The sequence below is a fragment of the Panicum virgatum genome, chromosome 3K, assembly GCF_016808335.1.
Source record: "Panicum virgatum strain AP13 chromosome 3K, P.virgatum_v5, whole genome shotgun sequence".
Classification (NCBI taxonomy): domain Eukaryota; kingdom Viridiplantae; phylum Streptophyta; class Magnoliopsida; order Poales; family Poaceae; genus Panicum; species Panicum virgatum.
In genome coordinates, this window is record NC_053138.1 from 26,601,620 (window position 1) to 26,610,984 (window position 9,365).

Here is a 9,365-nt window from a genome sequence, read left to right on the forward strand (position 1 = left end):
TAACCGAAACTGTTTGTTTTCAGGAGAGTAGGGTCACAAGTAACAACTGACAAATCACTTGGAAAATAGGATAATGTGAATTCGCATAGTCTAGGACTTCTGGCCTTCTGGGTCCTTGGCTAGTGCATGGATGCGCCTTTTTTTCCCCTCTCTTTTGGCATGTCATGGTTGCAAGTAGTCGTGTACCGAAGATTGAAGTGAATTATTGGAGCTGCCTGGAGATAAGAGGGAGAAACAGGGGTATCATATCGAGACCATGATATTATGGTACCGTTTCTCTGTTTCCATTCCATCGTATTGCTTTAGTTTTTCGTTGAGACTACGACGAAAATTGATTGAAGAAACATCCCTGCATTAGTTTTCAGTATTTGTGGCTACCTGATTACGACTGTTATTTTTTTCTTTTTCCATCTTGTGTTGGATTCTAAATGGTGATTCTGTGCCCGATGTATCCACAGTATGCTCAGACAGAGAGAACTAGATCACTTTTATAGAAGAGATTTTTTTAAAAAGAAAAAAAAGGCAAAGAAGAAGAATAAGAAGTACAGATGGTGAATAATCAACAGTAACTATAACGACGTTTATATCAGCTACAGGAAGCAGTGGGGCACAGATGGAGGGATAAAATAAGGAGCAATCCAATGACAAATTATCATCAAGTGGAAGCATAATTTAGGCTCCAGCAGCGGAAGCATCGCTAGTCAGTGAACGAACCACGCGACAGCCGACAGGCGTGGCTGTTCTCACACACGTTGGGGACAGCGAGGAAAGAGAGAGCGCGCCGAAGACACGAGAGCAACCCCATCGTGTAGGGGTCATATAGTTACATTTCTCAAAACCGTAGATCAAAATCTGACTGTACCACTACGTTTGCGACAAAATCTTCAAAATAAAATTATACTTAGATGATTTTTTGAAACATTTTTTTAATGCGAAACAATTTTTTTAAACTAGAACATCTTCCAGGAATATAAAATGACCGCCAGTCACATGCATGTTTGACTTCTAATATTTTCAGTGCAACCAGTTCAGATCGTACTCCTAGTATGCAAATAATTTTAGTTTCAGTTTCAGCTAGCCAAACGTTCTTCTTCAGTCCAAACCAGGCTAGCAATACATGGTGCCAGAGCTAGCAAGTACGCACTGTATAGAATCTGCTGCTGCTCAGGGTTCACCTTACCGACGGTAAGGAAAACACTGCTGCTGCTTGCTGCATGCACGCACAGCTGCCCGTCATCGGTTCAGCAATAGTATTCTATTTTTTTTAGTCTTGGATTTGCTAGCAGCAATAGCTGAGACAAAAATTGCAGGTTTTTTAGTCGATCAGCGACGGGCCGCCCATAGGCGTTGGATAGAGACATGGCCTGGGCCGTACGCGGTCCACGTGAAGCCCCGACTGGGCTGGTAAGAAATGGGCCAGATTCGTCTTCTGTAAACAAAACTCGACGATTTCGATAACATTTGATTTTCAGCACTCGATAGAATTTTAATTGATTCCCAATTATTACATATACTCCCTCCATTTCAAATATATATATATAGTAGCTCTATTTAGTACTTTGGTTATGGAATAAACTATTTCGTACCCTAGCCAACCAACCGGACCAACCTTTGCACCCGACCGATCGCAGCCTGCGCACCCGACCCGCGCTCATCCCCGCGCGCGGCGCGCCCCAACCCGGCCTCGCCCCTCCCCCATGACGAACCGCCCAGCTCGCCCACTCCCCCACTCCCCCATCCCCCACGACGAACCGCCCAGCTCGCCTAGGCGCCGTACCTCCCCGTTCCCGGCGGCGCCGCACCACCCTGCCGTCGCCACTCCCTCAACTCGACGCCCCGGCGCCGGTTCACGCCTCGCCCCCCCCCCCCCCCCGCTCGGGTTCCGTTCATCGGCGGCGCCGCACCGCGATCTCGGTTATCCACGCCCCGGAGGCGCACCCTCGCACCGGCAACGCCGCTCTCATCCTCCCGGAGCGCCCGGCGCCGCACCCTCCTCCCAACAGGATCCCCTCTTCCCGGCGCCGCACCCTCCTCCCAACGTGGCGCTCCCTCCTTCCGGCGCCCCACCCTCCTCCCGACGGGGCTTCGTCCTCTCCCGAAGCGGTTTTCTTCCCCAGGTCGCGATCCATTTTGCTCCGCCATTCCTCCCGTCGCCGATCCGGGTACTGGCGCCGCCCGCGGCCGGTTGCTGGCCAACCCTTGCGTGTCCCCGCATTCAATGCGACGCCGCTCAGTGCTCCCGTCGTTGTTCCACGAGACCGATCCGTCCTCCCATCGCCGTCGATCCTCCTCAGCCTGCCTTCGGATCAGGTGATTCCCCGCTGGCTCAAGGTCCCTTGCTGTTCCTACGGTTAATTTCGCGGCGCCCGTTGAACATCATGGTCGCCGCTCTCGAGGTCTTCCATTAGCAGGGTCATGTAGCAGCACATCCCCAAGTTTGCTATCCCTCCCGTCACCGCGCACCGCCGTTTCCCGTCGAATCTCCAGCAGGCCGCAGCAGGCACGTCTCCACTGCGCAAAGTTTAGACATAATTCCTTTTTTCTTCAATTTTGCAGAAAGATTTACTCTAGCCCCTGGGTGGCGGCGCTCAATCTGATGAATCGCTGGGGAACCCCCGCTGGCTTAAGGTCCCCTTCTATCTTTTCCCATCAATTTCTGTTGTTTTGGTCAATTTAGCTCAGAGATCCCGATAATTTGTGGAGGTTGTAGCTCAAATTAGGTCGCATCTTGGTAAAATCTCTAGCTTTGTGATCCTTTTCCCTGTTCCCTTGTTTCTTGCGTGCAAAATATCTGACCAGCAGCTTCGCCTTATACCTATGGATGAACTCACCCATTCTACTTTGAGATCACGGTGCAGGTTTTCTATCCGTCCACTTACCTCTCCCACTGGCGTGCACGGCGAGTGCGATGGCAACGGCCAGTGGCCACTGGTGGCTAAAGCTGACTTGATGCATGTGTTATGGAAGATGAAACGTGAGGCAGCGGAGAGCTGGGGATGCTAATGTTGATTTGCTCTGCACCATTCCTCCAACGTGGAGATCAGCAACGAGGGCAGGAACAAGCTTTGTGTACTCAAAAGGGACTTCACTTTCCTGAATTTCTGAATGCTTCACTCAATTTGATTCAGATTATGTGTGGCACTGACCGTAATGCCCCTCTTTTGGATTCAGGTGAGGTGGTCACGCTCCTCTCACGTGTATTCAGGATTATTGCTAGGTCTTTCTCTGATTTTGAATTAGAAGTGCCAGTCAGCACATACACTAACGGGTCCATCTGCTCCTTGTTTTTTCTTGCCACTAATCATTATATGCATTTAAGAATTATGTCAAAACCACAACAAAGATTGGTGCTTTTCAGCAAGTGTTTGCAGTACGCAATTAACTGATAGAATGTACATACAAAAGGTTAGGGTGCATTTCAGTCAGGGCATGTAAATCAGAGTACACTGACAGTGTGTTCTTCTATTATACTAACTGGAATTCAGGTTTCTATCTTTTTCAACCCTTGTAGTTTAGAGTATGTTTTTTGCATTTTCCCTTGTCCTACATGATGGAAAATATGTTTATGTGGAATGTAAAAGAAATGAATACAATGATAAGTAGTTACTAAATATCTATTCATATACTGGATAAACAAGCAGGAGTATTTTTCTGATTACTTGCTGTGGCAGGTTCACTAATCACTACTTTATCCTGCTTTGTTGTTTGCATTTAATACATGATTTGGGATGATTTGATTTCTCTGCTCTCAGACCTCTCACTTGTGTGCAGTGTGAGGACACAAGCAGCTGGTGGTTAAGCTGGTTTGTACCAGCTGAGAGTCTGAGCTCCCATGGTGTCTCACTCCGTGAAGATCATGGAGCTCATTGCCAGAGCCATTGTCGAGCCGTAGTTCATCAGCTAGGGGCAGAGGAGGTCATCACAATAATCTTTTGTGGCGCCTCCTCTATTGTTTTACTTACTGTAATTTCAGCTGTAAGATTCGTATGTGCAAATCCATGTATGCCTTTTCTTTAAAGTTTAGTGTAAATAGTTGCCCCTATATGTCATACTGATTCATAACCTTTCTGATATCTGAAACGTATTTTTAATTTTGTTACAACAATTGGGCCACCTTATATGTAGTCGTATATACAACATTAAATTGATTTAGTTGTGGTTAATTGTGACCAATCCCCCAAAGAGTTTTTTTAATCTTTGTGTGGGTTTCCTTTTCAGATGTAATTGGATGTACTGGTGCTGCTGCATCTTAAGATGGAAGTACTCATGCCTGATGGAAGATAAGAGCAAGCATGCTGTCAAGCCAAGAACAGCACATCCTCATCTACATCCATTTGAATTTGAACGTCTGTAGTGTGATCCTTCCTAAGAATCCTAACCCTTCTTATGGTCTGATTGGATTAAAAAAAATCATATGTTCATGCCTGATGCAAGTGAAGGTCAGCATAGGCATGTTGTTTGGTCACTAGTATGCCAATCAATCACTAGCTAGATTCTTGATTCAAGATATGTAAATTCTTTTATGTGTACTGTGCCTTATGTTTTCTGGATGCTAATCTTTTTTTTATTCATATAGTTACTTAATTAGTTGTTTGATTTGTGGTTTTTCTTGCAAGTCCAAATCGTAAAATTTGGCGCCATGAAGCAGATCTGTTAGTGCCCCTTATTCAACCAATGAATGCTTTTTTCATGGTCATTGATGTAAAGAATAATTAATTTAATCCATGAGCAGATGTATCACGGTTGGTATTGTAAAGAAAAAATAATTTAATCCATGAGCTGACGCATCCACATGTCGATAGAAACAAATGGAATTGGATGAGTCGTCACATCAGGGCATATGCATGGCGTAATTTTGTACTCCGCTAGCTTACTGCGACAAACGATTTTCAGCACTGAATTCATCAAACGCCCCCGTGGATAAGATGTAACCACCGTCACACCCATCACAGCTCCCGGGAAAATCGCATCTTCCTAGCAACAGGGAACCGCACTGAGCCACTTCCGCAAAGGAAAACCAAAAACACGAGCAGGCGGCCCCGAGCAGTGCGCTCGGGTGCGCGCCAGAGATGGGCTCGGGTATGGAATAACTATTCCATACCCAAGGTATGGAATAGCGCTGTCCTATATATATATATATATATATATATATATATATATATATATATATATATATATATATATAGACACACACATACTACCTCCGTTTCAAGTTGTAGTTCATTTGACTTTTTTGACCTTAAGTTTGACCACTCGTTTTATTCAAATTTTTTTTTGCAAACATTGCCAAATTTAAGTTATTTTTGAAGATCTTGTATTAATAAAGCAATCCATAACAAAAGAAGTGATATTTTGCACAAATTTTTGAATAAGATGAGTTGTCAAAATTAGAATAAAAAAAGTCAAATGACCTACAATGGAGAAGACACATCATTGAAGCCGTGATTTCTGGTAATCAATGGTGATGACCTTGAAGCCTAGAGACGCACGACACTACGCTCCAAAGACAACATGATCGAGATCATTGACATCTTCAGATGAATTCACATGAAGATATTGTTCTCATCAATGTCCAGCTCGACCTCAGAAGCAAATAGCAGCATATTTTTGGATATTCAAAAGCTCCACGAAGTTCCCGTTCCAACAAATTAAGAACCAAGTGAATCGGAGATTCCTACAAGTGGGTATGGCCAAAACATTGAAGGTTGTGCACTCTGAAAATTTCTGGACAGCACGCAGCGCCAAAAGTGAAACGGGCATAACTCTCTCGTTTGGACTCGGTTTAAGATGAATGACCAATCGTTGGAAAGTTAATTTCATAAACATTTCAATAGATCTATATTTTGGTATATGTTCTGTTGAGTATACATGAGAGATTCCACGAAGAAGAGGCAGGAGCAACGCGATGAGAACAAGATAGAGAAGATGACGATGACAACAATGAAGGGGAGCTTGGGCGATGCTTTCATCAAGCGTACATGATAAAATTCAGAGGCTTGGAGCAGAGGAAGAACCCCAATGGCATTGGCAAATGAAGGCACAAGCGGTCGACCTTCGACAAACGAAGATGTTGCAAACAAACCAGGACGGATTACAAGAGCGCAACATTCAACACATGGAGACGTGAGAAGCAAGCCACGACGGACCACGAAGAGTGCATCAAGATGACATCTCGCACAAAGTACCATGACTCCAATGAGTATGAAAAAGCTCCGAGGCCAAGGTATACATTGAATTCTCAAGCTTCTATTGGTTTTGTTGATAATCTTTAAAAATCTCATGCTCGAACCGATAGTCGGAATGAAAGTTTAAATTCTATGCCTTGTTCTTTTCATGATGATAGGCTAGAGTTTCTTGAGAATGTTGATTTCATGCTTAAAGAACCTCTGCCTAATAATGAGCTCTACGCTATGCAAGAAACACATGCTGCATTTAATTCCACCATGCCTTTTTGATGAAATTTAATTGAGGATGTGATTATGTTGCATACGTTTACAAATAATTGCAAATCTCGATCTTGCTTTGCGTTTGGTCAAGCTTATGACCCTAAAAGAGCACATGTCGGGAGAAGCCCTGAATTTCACTAACCATGCAGGACATGAAACTCAAATGATGAGGAGGGAAACCGTGCCCAAAATTTTGATCACCATCATCAACATCTTCAAGTTTCAAGAACGGACGTCGCTAAGCCTCATCAATTTTGTGCACAAGTCTAGAGATTTACAATGCAAGAAAGTGGAGCTCTATGACTTTAAATGAAGCGTTTTGACCATGTTTCAAGAAGGAGGTGACGATGATGTGAGAGACGATTGACCAAGTTTTCCATTAAGCGTGATTGATCATGTCTAACATGGAAAGTGGAATAAGAGCTGCATGGAACACCTTCACCTCTTGCATGAAGGACCTTGGCTTCGCATCAATTTGAAGGTAAGAAAGTCGAGCTCTATGACTTTAAATGAAGCGTTTTGCGGGAGGCAACCCGATCTTTTATTTTATATATATTAATATGACCGTCTACATTGCACTTTTTAATTGGAATATCAAGTAACATTGCACCATTGCTCTAACAAAAACCACAACTTCATGTTGTTCATTCTAAATGTTATTGAGGGAGCACTTTGTTATTTGATCTTGGGAAACTTGTAGACCTTTTTGTGTGCCTATTAGTATTTTGAGTCTTTTTTTGTGTCTTTTTAGAGAGATTTATGAAGCATTGCACCACCCTTTGATTCTAAACTTGTGGCTAGTTAACTTAGGCTAACTTTTTATTTTGTTTTAGACCACCTCATCATGTCATATCATTTTGTTCACCCACCCTGTGTTGCATTGCATTGTATGTTGTTTGTCTCACCCTTGCATTGCATTGCATGTTGCATTTAAAAAAAAATCTAACTTCTGTTTCTCTCAAGTTTTTTAAAACCACCTTAGATAGAATTTCTATACCCAACACTCTCTCTTCAAAATTTTTGTTTTAAGCCAAAAAATATAGGAAACCCATAAACCTACTTCTAAAACCTAGTTAGCTCGGTTGCTTGGTCCTCTTCGATTAACAACCTTTTCATTGACAAAAGCCTCACTTCGTATGAAGTGTCGCGGAGGCTTTTTGCCACTCTTAGCAATTGTTTTTGAATAAGCTAGTTGCGGAACAACATCGAAAAGTCCTTTCCACCATACTAACACTTGTTTTTGCTAACTTTGCATTTGCACTTTGCATCCATTCCATTGTTCATGCCCTCATTTTGCTAGCTTGGTCTCAATCTTATTGATGTATGCTTTCCTATCCATGTATTGCTTATCATGATACCATTTACCTTTTGCAATCTTGTGTAAACGTGGTGTTTAAACTTGTTTGCGGACCTCCATCTTTAAGCTCTTTTGACCAAGATAGCAATCTATTTTATTCTCATGTTGCTTTAGGTTGATTTATAAGCTTTGCAATGTGCTTTACCTTTCTTGCGTCGTGAAGAATTTTTAACCTTGAAATAAACATGGTGTTTTGACCTCGATTATATCTTTATGGCTATATAGAAAATTAAGCAACCTAGTTGTAAACATGGTGTTTAGAATTTGGTGCAAACATTGTCATTATTTTTATATCTTTCTTTTATCTGCATTTACACTTCCACACACGTACACTCATCAGATTTCGCTAAGCTAGCTATCCCACAAGTTGAGATTCTAGGGATGGTTGGTTTGTTGGCATTTGTCTCTACTCCCGACTGTCACCCCGGGGGTAGTGTGTGCACTTGATTGTTTTGCGGGCATGACAAAGCGTTCCCATGAATCCGTGATCAAAAAAGAAATCAAATTCGTCAACATCTCCAAAGTTTGAGATCAAGCACTGCTGTTTTCATCAAATTTTGCACATGGATAGAGATGTACAAGGAAAAAAAAGTTGATATTCAGAAGCTCCATGAAATTCCCGTTCCAACGCATCCAAGATCAATGAATTTGAAGACCCATACAAGGAGATATAGCAAGAACATTGGACGTTGCGCGTTCTGAAATTCGTCGGAACAGATTGCAGCGCTGGGATGAAATGGACATAACTCTCTTGTTCGGAATCAATTTTAGTTGAATGAGGACTCGTTGGAGAGGAAAATTCGTGCACTTCGCAATGGAGCAATGTTTCAGTACATGTTCAGTTCTGGAAATTGAAAGAAAAATTTGTGAAGATGAGACAGCAATGGGACAACGAGGAATTGAAGGAAGCGACGACGATGTGAAGCAATGATTGGGACCATGACTTAGTACAAGAAGAAGTTGAAGGAAATTGAGGCAACATAGGTGAAGACACATTGAAGATGATATTCATACACATGAGGGGAGGACTTCAAGAATTGCAAGATGGTCCATCTTCTCCTTCCACGCCTAGCATCATGCTAAGCATGGGGGGGGAGATTTCGTGGACAAGGAAGAAAGATCTCATGGAGTAAGATAATCACAGTTGCCACAAGATTCTCATGATTCTTCTTCCATACTTAGCACAATGCTTAAGTATGGGGGAGGCTGCTCTACACTTCATTACGAGTATCGAGAAGGACGGTAAATCTTCCTCAACTCTCTCATTTTCTAAATGCTTGTACATATATGCCTTCAACCATAGATGCAACCTTTGTATATATCTCTCAACCTATCACAAGGCTTCTAGGAGGACAACCTAGTTTTGTTTTTGTTTTCAATAAGTGTAGGATCACCATAATTTGTGCTCACCACATTGATACATTTTGGCAATGCCTTTTTGCTTATGGAAAAATGATGAAAGTTGCTGCTTTGTTTTACCTACGCTATGTTGTATATGACTTGACCATTTCCTCTCAATTAAATGGAATTAAAATAATTAAATATCGGCTCTTTTATTTGTG

General features: G+C 42.6%; 1 long non-coding RNA gene across 1 annotated transcript; it reads left to right on the forward strand.

Moving 5' to 3' along the window:
* Positions 1-2,316: 2,316 nt before the first annotated feature.
* On the forward strand, positions 2,317-4,189 carry LOC120698704. The gene is made up of 3 exons (XR_005684991.1): positions 2,317-2,331; positions 2,859-3,171; positions 3,772-4,189. It is a non-coding gene; the product is annotated as an uncharacterized LOC120698704 (long non-coding RNA).
* Positions 4,190-9,365: the final 5,176 nt, after the last annotated feature.